The following is a 12,276-nucleotide window of genomic DNA, read 5'->3' as shown; positions in this document are numbered from 1 at the left end:
GGGGTGGGGGGGGACCAGGCCTGCAGGGGAGGGCAGTTTGGGGCAACCAGGCTGGCAATGGAGGGAAGTTAGAAGCAATCGGGCCAGCAGGGGAGCAGGTAGGCGTCGATCAGACTGGCAGGGGAATGGCTAGGGGGTGATCAGGCTGCAGGCAGAGGCGGTTAGGGGCAATCAGGTAGGCAGGCAGGCGAGCAGTTGGGTGCCAGCAGTCCTGGATTATGAGAGGGCTATCTGACTGCCTGTTTAGGCCCAATCCCACTGGGGTCCCAATTGGAGAGGGTGCAGGTTAGGCTGAGGGATCACCACCCCCCAGTGCACGAATTTCATGCACCGGGCCTCTAATATATATATATATATCTCCATCCATTATGACCAGCCACCATGATGTGCACTGACCACCAGGGGGCAGACGCTCAACACAGGAGCTGCCCCCTGGTGGTCAGTGCGCTCCCACAGTCCGTACCCCCCTTCCCCACCTCCCACTGGCCAGCCTGGGACTGGGTGAGATGGCCCTGGCCGGCCCCAACCCCCAGCCAGGCCAAGGGACCCCACCCGTGCATGAATTCATGCATTGGGCCTCTAGTTGTTTTATAAAAGTTGTAAATTATATATACACATGTGTATACTTGGTCCAGAGTAAAAGGTATTGCTTACTCTGGGTTGCAGTCAAAACACAAGCAGAACATCATATATTAGATATCACACACACCCTCACTTTACAGTAACTATTGGTAAGTACAGTTAAGATAAACCTTTACAAATCACTGCTAATTCCATATTAACCTGACTTTAAGGACAAACCCACTTTCCACCCGGGTAATAACTAAATTTGCCTACAGAAGGAACTATGTTCTATACACTGAAGCTGAGGAAAGGAGGTAACCTTACATTCCTCTGCTAGAATTTTTCTGGAAAGGATTTGAAACTGAAATTTTAATTAAAAGCCAGTTTAAGCAAGAGAAAAGAGGTGGTCTCTTCAACTGGGAAGGTCAGATAACACTCATTTGAAACCTGAAAATTTTTTATAAACAACAAATCCAGTTAAAGAAATTGGGGATAACCCCTTTTGAAATATAGAATATTTTAAAATAAAACTTTTATTTTAAAAAAGCTTTTATTGATTTTTAGAGATAGAGGAAGGACGAGGGATAGATAGAAACATCATTGATGAGAGAAAAATCATCAATCAGCTGCCTCCTGCACACCCACTACTGGGGATCAAGCCCAGAACCCAGGTATATGCCCTGACTAGGAATTGAAACAGCAACCTCTTGGTTCTGGGGTTGAGATCAACTGCTGAGCCACACTGGCCGGGCTTATTTTCAAATACACACCAGAACTTAGGTAGATAGCACTGCCAAACATAGGAATTACAATAAAAAGGTAAAAATCTTTTGTTTTATGTAAGTTATGTGTAAATTGATAGTAACTGACATATTCTTTCATTCTTTATACAGTTCATAGTTTTGTAATTGCTTTCAAAGGTGAATGCACATTCCAGTAGCATGATTTAGAATTTTACTGAACATAAGTCTTATAATAGTTAACATTGTATAAAGAACTATTTTTGTACAGTGGTTTATTTAACATTGTACATTATCCATCTCACAGTTCTGGTTACATGAATTCTCTCATTAGCTATTAATTCAACACATATTTTTTTATCTACTTTGGAGTGGCTTTTTAGTTTTAGGAGTTAGGAATAGATTTGTTACTTATCAATGATTTTCAGGAATAGGAGAGAAAGGCATTCTCCCCCCTCCCTCCACAACTTCTATCAGCATTTCAGGGTATGGGTTATCCTGGGTAGAGCAAGCAGCCTTCAGATTAGGTCTATACTACTTAATGAGGTATTTAATAGGCTGGGTAGCCATAGATGTTCATTTATACTATTGCATATCCAGGATAGTTATATTGTTTTGAGGTTAATGTTCTTTTGTTGAAAGTATTACAGATACATATCCTCTACCCCTGCCCCTCATGATCCCCCTCCTCCCCTGCACCTTCCCTCTCCACCTTCACCCCACTATTATCTATGTCCATGGGTTATGCATATATGCATGTAAGTTCTTTGGTTAATCTCTTCCCACCCCCATCCCCCAAAGTTCTTTTAAATGTTCTTTTAAAGTTTGAAGTTTAATTTTGTATAAAAAGAGGCTTTTTAACTCTGAAAACTTATTTACATCTTCCTTTTTGTCCATTCCATGAGTTAGAGTTCGTCTTGACTCTTCAAGCTAGAATCAGAGGATTGTGAAAGTAAGACCACTTAGATTTGACTAAGGGCACCATTAAATGGTGTCAGGTTTTAGGCGGCAGGTGGGTGAATAAAAAGAAAATGAACAAAGAATTTCACCTATGGAGGCTCAGGCATAGCTGGATGCCTGTATTGCCTTGCCACCCAACTGCCGCCTATAAAGTCATTCATCGCTCTGCAAGAGGGACCAGATGCTTCCATCATCAGTATTCCTTGTTTATGTTTTTTTCCTTTGACATAGCTAAAGATGGCAGCCAATTTTTTTTGAGGTCTTTATCAAGCATATATTCACGTTATGATGTAGAAGATAGGGTCAGCTTCTACAGTTGAGTTATTTGAGTGTTGGGCAGTGACACCATGCCAAACACTGTTAAATTTATGCCATTAAAAACAGTGTTCTACAGAGCACGATCCTCTGCGGCTTTAAGATTGGACTGTATTGGAATATTAACAGGAATCTTCAAAGGCCATGAAAGCTTAATGTTAAATTGCCCTTTTAATTGCAAAGGAGAAAAAAATGGAGAAACTTGTGAAACCTTACATTCCAAGTGCTGTCACAACTTTAAGAGGAAATTGAGGAATCCCAGGATTTCTTCATTTACTTCTGCAGTTTTAACAAGGAATTGATGACTGAGCATATCACTCTTCAGGTTTTAAAAAACATCAGCTCATCTTTCTTTGCTATTAGTTGAGATGAATCTACTGACAAAGGAAATTGTGCTTTGCTTATTTTCACAATTAGGCTTTAAAAACCATGGATGTGCTGTTTTCATAAGCCTCGTACTTGACCACTAAAGACAGTATTTTTTTTGAAACTGTTATCACATAAACTGAGTTTGGTGAAAAATTATAGTATTCATTGATGGTGCTACAGCAATGGCATGTTTTGGATCGGTTTTGTTTTGGGGAGGCAAAAAATGAAGAAAATTGGCATTCAAGATGTCCTGCAATAGTCAATACCAATCACAAACTTCCATCGATCTGCCCACAATCTACTGGAAATCTTCAGCCTTGCTGTCAGGTTCATTATTTTAAAAACATTACATCTGATCCCAGTTTGCCTTGGGTTTTGAAGATCTAAATGCTGTTCAGAGTGTTTTCTGTTATATACTGAGGTTCCTTGGTTGTTAAAGAACTGAATTTAGCTGAATTTATGGTCAGAACAACAGAATTTGGAACACCAATAACAGAACAATCCTGATTTTAAAACACCAACAAAAAAGAACCTGTACTTTAAAAATTAAAGCTTTCAGAATGTAACACATTGAAGTTTAAAATACATTAACCCTGAAATTTCCAGGAGCAAACACCAGCACTGCTCATTATTAAATACTTGAAGCAAAACTTGCCAAAAATCCAGCTACAGATAGCAAACTCATGCTAACAATGTCTACTTTCTTGGTCAGTCTTTTGAGGACCAGATTCATGAATGTTATTTCAAGAAAAAAAGTGCAATATACAGAACTATTTTGGGGTGATGTATTCTTTAGTAGCTTTTGGGAAGAATGTGTTTCACACTGATGTTTAGTTTTCACTGGAAGAACTTCAGAAAGATTTTTATGGAACTCAAAAGTCCGACTGTTTTTACTAGCAACTTCCAGATACTCTAGAGAAATTTAGATGTCAAATGACTGAACAGAATACTTCATTCCATTTTTCCTTACATCGTAAAAGCTTTTCTTTTTTTTGCTATATCTAGCTGTGGGGAGAAAACAGTGAAAGAATGTTGTTAAACAGCTTGCGTTTTGTTGCATCTTCTACACCGCCCAGGAAAAAAAGTTAAGGTGTAACTGTGACATGGTTATCATATCATCTGAATAAAGTTTTGCATTCCAAGATTACCATTTTTAAATTGATTTTAGTTGTGATACTTAATTTTGAAAATTTAAGGATCACTGGAAGGAAAATGTAAGATTTTTAGATGTATGAGTAGAGGTGTGGGTTACAAAAATGTTGAGAAAAACTGGTATATCCATACCCAGCAGCTCATCTCTTTATTGCAGGTCTTCCCTATAGGTTTAGCTATTGACCACTGTATCAAAGTCAGACTGTTTAAACTTGCTCCTCTCTACCCATGTGGCTGTACCCGGGACCTCATTTTCAACAGACTTGCTACATACCTGGAATCCTTAACTCCAATCGCACTATGACCTTAGCTCTTAGCTTTCTGGTGCAGTTAAAAACACTCGTTATACTAGCTACCGTTCGATCAACTTCTAATTGTTTTCCCTCCCAATTTATCAGATACCTGCTAGCCTTACTTACTATCCTACTGAGCCTGGACCTTGTGATTGGTCTTGGCGTGAAGAACTGGTTCATGTTATGGTCTAGACCAGGGCTTCTCAACCTCAGCACTGTTGACACATTTTGAGTGAGCTAATTTTTTGGTGGTGGGGAGAAGGTTGTGCATTGTAGGCTACTTAAGAGTCTCTGGACTCTATCTACTACATGTAAGTAGCACCACTCCACCAGTTGTGACAACAGATTTCTCCAGACATTGCAGGATGAGATGTCAGGGGAGGGGAGTGCACGATCATCCCTAGTTGAGAACTACTGTTCTAGATGCAGGGAAACTGGTCATATCCATAGACTAGCCTCGCTTAGGCCCTAGAGCCAGTGCCTGGCATAGTTGTTCAAGTGTTCAGTGGAAGAACAGCCTTAGCTAGCTGGACCCTTAGTAAATGTAGTCTCAACATCAGTAGGTTAATTGATAGGACCCAGACTTCTCCCAGCTGTTGGTGTGCAGATGGCAGGGTCAGCAAGCCTTTTATAAACATTAGCGCTGCTTATGTCACTGACACTTGGGAGAACAGGACAGTGACAAAGCAGTATATGAAATCAAGATCTAGAAATGATTAGTAAAAAGCAATCACCTTAGCTACTCAGTTTCAGCAAGGCCACAGGGCAGTCTTTTGTTTTTTAGGTATTATGCAGCCCTAATACAGGAGACCGGAGCCTGCCTACTCTTGTCAGAGTGTGGGTGGCCCTGTGTTGGTACATATGAATATCAGCCCCTAAAGTACTTCCTTAAAAGCTGACTCCCCTGCCATTGGTCATCAACCTCTGGCCACTATGCCATGCCTCCTGAAACTTTTATAGGACCTATAATTTCCTTGCTATTTCCCACCCCTATCCTTGACCCCCTCTGAAAGCTATCCTATAACAGTGAAGTTATTACAAATATGTATTGACTAATAAAATGAGATTACAAAGAGGGCGAGGCAGGCTTACTAGTCCTCTATACTAGATCTAAAAGGACTTTCTGCACTGATGGATGTGTTCTAAATCTATGCTGTCCAATACAGCAGGTACCACTAGCTACATATGACTTTTGAGCTCTTGAAATGTGGCTAGTGCAACTCAGGAACTAAATTTTCAATTGTGTTTAATTTTAATTGATTTTAAATAGTTATACTTGGCTGATGGCTAAAGTAGGTTGAATTCTGCTCCTTCCTAGGGCCCTAAAGAGTAATAGCAAGTCCAAAGAAAAGATGAAAATAAGCCAAAAAAACAAGTACAATTTATTTACCCAATCAGGAGAGAAAGGCTGTAAGGTGATATTTTTAAGCATATAAGGAGAACATATTTAAGAGAAGGCTTCCTTGTATTTTCAAAAAAATCTAAACAAAATGGCCATGAGCCAGTTTCACTTATAGGGGATATGACAGGGTTTTAGTAGAAATTAGTTTTAAAAAAATATTGTATTAACCCCTTCACCAAAAAAGCTGGGAGGCTGGGTCCTCAAAACAGGAAAAGTATAAGTGAGGTTTTATTTGGTGCCTAATGTAGGGCAAAACCTAGTATTAAGCAGGTAAGTGAGTTCTTCCCTTTCTCATTTCACAGCAACTCCTGACAGAGGATGGTGAGGAGGTCTTGGAGTCCTACAAGGGAAAGCAGTTTGTGCTGACAGTATTAATGAGAAAACCGAGAGGTGTGGGAAGAACAGGGCTACGGAGACCATGAGAGATGATGGTGGTGATATATTACACTTTTTTAAAAAAATATATTTCTATTGATTTTAGAGAGGAAGGGCGAGAGGTAGATAGAAACATCAATAATGAGAGAGAGCCATTGATTGGCTGCCTCCTGCACGCCCCCGACTGGGGATCAAGCCTGCAACCCAGGCATGTGCCCCCAGCCGGAATCAACCCCAGGACCCCTCAGTCCAAAGGTCGACGCTCTATCCACTGAACAAAACTGGCTAGAGCCATATATTACAATTTTAATGACAGCTCTGGCCCGCAAACCAGAGCGTCCTCAGGGGCACGGTATAAGAACTCTGCGCTTGGGGAAATGGCTCATTTCTGCATGTGAGAAACAGGAGGAGTAACAAGGCTCCTGTTATCAGACCTGCAAAGAGGAAGGAAACGGCCTGTAAGTTAGTACTTTTCTCCCCTCCCAAAGGGGGAAAATGGATGTCTCAGGGGTTTGTATTAAAGAACAGGAAGGCTTGCCCAGCCTGCATGGCTCAGTGGCTGAGCATCCACCTATGAACCAGGAGGTCACAGTTCAATTCCCAGTCAGGGCACATGGCCAGGTTGCGGGCTCAATCCCAAGTTGGGTGCATGCAGGAGGCAGCCAATCAATGATTTTCTCTCATCATTTATGTTTCTCCCTCTCGCCCTCTCCCTTCCTCTCCAAAATTAATAAAAACATATTAAACACACACAGGAACTCTCATTCCTCCACAGCTATCTGAGGTTCAAACTTAGGCAGTCCTGACTTTTTTTCTCATCCTAATATACTTGGATCCAGAGTTGGTCTGAGGCTTCTGGCTGACAATTCCACTTGGCACCAAGATGGGCCCAGAAATACAAAGTGGGATCCATGTGCCTGGAAGAGGCTCCCTGGAGGTCACATAACCCTAGGCACACAGAATCCCCTCTCCCCCTACAGCAAAGGATGGAATTTCTCAGCAGGCTTGGCTGAGAAACCCAAGTGTGAGCAGGAAATACAGTGTCTTCAGCCCTTACCTTGTGGTAAGCTAAACCAGCTTCAAGGTTCCATCTCAACACATTCTCCTGACCCTGGTTCATATGAAATTCTCTTCCTAGTAATAAAATCAGAAAAGGCACCTTGGGTCACAACTTTTACTTCTCCCTATCACCTAATGCTGCTTTAAATCCTTTAACAAAGCCAAGAGCTTGCATTCTCCCTGCATTTCTTATAATCCTGCCTGGACCAGGCCTACTTCCACAGCTTCTGACTCTGCACATCAGCTAAAGCACCCAAGGCCTCGGGCAGTGATGGCAAACCTTTTGACCTCGGCGTGTCAGCATTTTGAAAAACCCTAACTTAACTCTGGTGCCGTGTCACATATAGAAATTTTTTGATATTTGCAACCATAGTAAAACAAAGACTTATATTTTTTTTAAATATATTTTATTGATTTTTTACAGAGAGGAAGGGAGAGAGATAGAGAGTTAGAAACATCAATGAGAGAGAGACATCGATCAGCTGCCTCCTGCACATCTCCTACTGGGGATGTGCCCGCAACCCAGGTACATGCCCTTAACTGGAATGGAACCCGGGACCTTTCAGTCCGCAGGCCGACGCTCTATCCACTGAGCCAAACCGGTTTCGGCAAGACTTATATTTTTGATATTTATTTTATATATTTAAACTAGAGGCCCGGGGCACAAAAATTTGTGCACTCGGAGGGGAGGGGGGTCCCTCAGCCCGGCCTGTGCCCTCTCGCAGTCTGGGACCCCTCAGGAGATAACGACCTGCTGGCTTAGGCCTTCTCCCAGGTGGCAGAGGGCAGGCCCAATCCCTAGGTGCAGCCCCTGGTCGGGCTCAGAACAGGGTCGATTGGGGAGTTGGGGCGCCGCCCCCTGTCATGCACAGAGCAGGGCGGATTGGGAGGTTGTGATTCCACCCTCAGTCACACTCAGGATAGGGCCGATTGGGGGGTTGGGGCCCCGCCCCCTGTCACACTCAAGGCAGGGTCAATGGGGAGGGTGTGGCGCCACCCCGTCACACACAGAGCAGGGCGGATCAGCGGGTTGGGGCAACACCCTCTCGCCCACAGAGCAGGGCCAATCAGGGGCTTGGGGCGCCGCCACTGTCACACTCAGGGCACAGCCGATGGGGAGGTTATGGCTCTCCCCCATCACACACAGAGCAGGGCCCGTGGGGGGAGGGGGGGAGGTTGGGGTGCCACACCCTGTCACACACAGAGCAGGGCTGATCAGGGGGTTTGGGTGCTGCCCCCGTCACGCTGATCCCAGTGCCGGGAGGCCTCGCAGCTCTGCTGATCCGGTGCTGGGAGGCATATTACCCTTTTACTATATAGGGTAGAGGCCTGGTGCACGGGTGGGGGCCGGCTTGTTTGCCCTGAAGGGGGTCCTGGATCAGGGGGGGGGGCCCCCCTGGGGGGCCTGGCCAGCCTGGGTGAGGGGATGATGGCTGTTTGCAGCTGGTCACACACCCTTCAGGGTGGCGGTCCCCACTGGGGTGCCTGACCAGTCTGGGTGAGGGGCTGAGGGCTGTTTTCAGGCTGGGGGGGCCTGAAGCTCCCAACCGCTCCTTTTTTCCTTTTTTTTTTTAAATTCTGGGCCAGCTTTAGCTTGAGGCTTGGCTCCAGCTCTTAGGCCTCCGCTGCTGAAAGTAGGTTTCTGGCCTTTGCATATAATGTTGCGATCCTACTGGCTGAAGTCCGGGGGTATTTGTTACAATGTTCGAAACTGCAGTTGGTTTCCTCCGTCACTGAGGCAAGCAAGCCTCATGTTAGTTTCAAGCTGCCTGGCTGCCAGCTGCCATCTTGGCTGACAGTTAATTTGCATATCTCGCTGATTAGCCAATGAAAAGGGTAGCGTTCGTACGCCAATTACCATGTTTCTCTTTTATTCGTGTAGATGCCATTTAACAAAGAAAAATCAACCAAAAAATGAGTTCGCGTGTCACCTCTGACACGTGTGTCATAGGTTCGCCATCACTGGCCTAGGGAATCCTTCAGTCCCTCTCCCAGGAAGACCCAACAGAATGCCTTAGGACCTGCTTCAGGGGGACTGTTAGATCTCAGATTTCTGCCTAAGATGGACACTGAGTCTTTATCAAGAGAAAAAAAAGGCATGTGATTTCTTGTAAGTTCTGTTCGCAGAATTGATTTAATACCACACCTCCACTTCTTACTGGAATGGACAGAACCTATAATTATACCCCCATGTTTCCTTGTCAGCAATATTTTTGAGCTAATTCTATAGGCCTTAGTCATTAAATAATTTTTATGTACATTCCAGTACTAAACTCTGGAGTGAAGGTAGCATAGGGAGAAGAGAAATGGATTGGAAGAGATATTCAACCCCTCACTCATAAGGCCTTTGGTTAGTCCTCAGCCCCTCCCTTCATAGGTCTCATGATCCTCCTAGAGACCCTCCTGTCCAGCTTCAGAACTCCTTTTATCTAGTCTTACTTCAACCTAGCTACACTGTGACAACAAATACCTTTTAGAAAGCTCAAGTCTAGGCAGGAGAGGGATGAGAATCCTAAAAAGAAGTCCTTTGATTTCAGGACAAAATCTCCTTCCTTAGCACCACCTCTGGTTTCATTCTCTCCTCCCTTTCCTCTTGAAACCATCTCTCCCGAGCTGGCACGCCTCCTCCCTGTGCAGATCCTGTTTCCTGAACACCCTCCCTCACATTAGCCACTTGCCCTTTCCGAAGTCTGAGGCTGGCCACCAAGATTAGACCCTTCCACATGCCAAACCCTCCAGCTGGTGCCGGGACTGCAACATGGGAGCAGAAACAGACCGGCCGTCCTCACATGCAGGAGAGAGCCCAGGACTCAGCAGCCAACTGAGCTGAGTGCTATGGCCCAGCACACTGAGGGCCTGACTGAGAGCTCGGTGTCAGGAAGTCCACAGCACTTTCCTGACGTGGCAACCGGATCTGAGACCTTAAAGCAGCTTAGATTTAACGCAGAAAAGTGAGGTGGGATATGGTGGGCCTTCGTTTCCTCAGCTCCCACCTACAAGAGCACTCACCTGCGCATTCAAGGGAACCCTGTTTCACCTAAATGCTGGCAGAAAGGGAATGAAGGTCTCTGCTCCTGGGAGAAGGAATCATGGGCCTCTGGCAAGAAGTCCAAGGGGCTCTTTCCAGTTAGGCGGGTCCTGTGGGCTCCCCTCCAGAGAAGGGATGTTGAGACAGACTTCCTTAGAGGAACCTCTCCAATCTCCTCGGGATTCTTACCTTGTGTGGAATGGATACGATGCCTATAGGGACAAGAGAGGGGGAAGCCCAGGGCTTCTAACAAGTGGGTGAGACCCAGTTGAATTCCCAGGGAGGATTGGTGGGCTGAGCCCAGCCCAAAAGAGTTCTGCCTAAAAGTGTTCAGGGGTAGGGGAGGCTCTGAATACAGTGGGAATTTTCCCCAAAGGCCAGGTGGGTCCTCCAGCAGGCTTCCACTCTGTGAGGCTAGCGTAAAGATGTTCTGGATGAGACAGACTCATTGGAGGCACAGCTGATTTTCAGATACATCCCACGGCTGAGGGACGTCACCCCACTGGAAGGAACTCAGCTCTCAGCTCTCCTTGAGGACGACGAGTGACTCCAAAGATTCCTGGTTGAGGGGAGTGAGGAGTCCAGGTGAGCCCTTGAACTGGGCGAGATGGGGGCCCGGTATGCCTCGCAGGAAGCCACATAGCGCCTGAGGGAAGCAGGTGTAGGTGGGGTTTAACTCCAGCTGAATCTGAGTTGGAAAGGATGCCCCACCCGTCTTCACTCCTAGCTATACCCACAGTGGTCTCCAGGGTTGGGGAGACACCTCCCTTGGCTCAAGACTGTTCCTCAGAGGCACTGTGGCCGGCATCTCCGCCAAGGGAGACCAGGCAGTGGTCGGAGGAAGACTCCAAAGCCCAAATCCTCCGGCTCTAGTTGTCCGCAAAGTCCACTCTATTCCATTCCTCCCTCTCCTCCACGGCATCGCCAGCTTGGACTTGGTGTGCTCCAGGGCAAAGTCCAAAGTCCCTCTGAGACCCCTAGGAGGGGACACTGCCAGAACACCTCACCGAGCAAGGGAGCCACGTGGGAAGAGGCCGCAGACCTGCGGGAGGTGAACGGCATCTACTATGGTCAGTCTGGGAGGAGCCGGAAGTAGGGGCGAGCCTGCGAACTGCCTGCCTCTGGAAAGGGGCCTGCGGTGCAGGAAGCCCCGCCCGTGAGCATGAGTGGGGGACCCGGGGCTCTTTCACACCCGGGCCCTGGCCCTCCCTCAGGGATGCCGATTCCACAGGGGCTCCCTGGGCTGTTCAAAAACCAGATGAGGTTTCTCAAGGGGAAAATACAATGCGACTGACTGCTGATGTCCCTGGAAGTGGAGGCAGGAGGTGGGGGAGCGCGTGCCCTGGGAGCAGAGGAAATCCTCCGCGTAGAACAACAGCCGGGGCAGCCCTTGCGCAGCCAGCGACTCGCCCAGACACACGGAGTCCCTGCCTGAGCGGGCACAGCCGGGCTGGTCGGGTGGGTGACGGCGGGCGGGGGCCTAGTGCCGCGTTAGGAACGTTAAGGGCGGGGGTGCAGGTGGCCACCTGGATGAATCCAGCTGTGGGGGTGCCTCAGGACAGAGCCCAGGGGAGGGCAGGGCGTGCAGGCCGCAGCGATCAGTGCTCCCAGGGGGCATCGCGGCCCTTCAGCTCTGCGCGGCCCCGCCCCGGCAGCTGTCACCGCCTGCGCCTCCCTCCGCCTCATTTCCAGTGTCTTCTCCCGTCTACCCTCCCTCCCATTGGAGCATCCTTCCCCCATGGCCACTGGGTCTGTCCCACATCTCCTGTCTTTCTCCAGTCGGCCCCAATATCCCGTCCCCCGGCCCATCTAACCCCCAAAACGGTCCCGCCTCCCCAAGACCTAAACCAGGGCCGGTCCCCAGAGGTGCTCACGGAGAAGGCGGGGCGTCACTCCGCCGGCACCTGGGCCTTCACCCTCCACACACCCCGTCCCGCAGGCCCGGGCCCGAGTCCGTCACAAAAAAGCAGATACTGGGTCCAACCCTCCCTTTATTTTACCCGGGGGATACGGCGGCCT

At 47.2% G+C, this 12,276-nt stretch overlaps 1 long non-coding RNA gene across 3 annotated transcripts in view; it reads right to left on the bottom strand.

Moving 5' to 3' along the window:
* Window positions 1-3,929: 3,929 nt before the first annotated feature.
* Window positions 3,930-12,276, bottom strand: part of LOC107183601 — a 9,084-nt gene continuing 737 nt past the window's right edge. The window contains exons 1-4 of one of the 3 annotated variants that reach the window (XR_001514388.1): window positions 11,300-11,932; window positions 10,239-10,816; window positions 7,228-7,304; window positions 3,930-6,135 (exon numbers count right to left, since the gene is read on the bottom strand). This is a non-coding gene — a long non-coding RNA (uncharacterized LOC107183601). Of the gene's footprint in view, window positions 6,136-7,227; window positions 7,305-10,238; window positions 10,817-11,299; window positions 11,933-12,276 lie in introns of those variants that run through there. The other 2 variants (XR_001514390.1, XR_001514389.1) reach the window with 2 other exon arrangements.

The sequence above is a fragment of the Myotis davidii genome, unplaced genomic scaffold, assembly GCF_000327345.1.
Source record: "Myotis davidii unplaced genomic scaffold, ASM32734v1 scaffold862, whole genome shotgun sequence".
NCBI lineage: Eukaryota > Metazoa > Chordata > Mammalia > Chiroptera > Vespertilionidae > Myotis > Myotis davidii.
The sequence above is the reverse complement of the archived record's forward strand: the minus strand, read 5'-3'. Positions and strand labels throughout refer to the sequence as shown.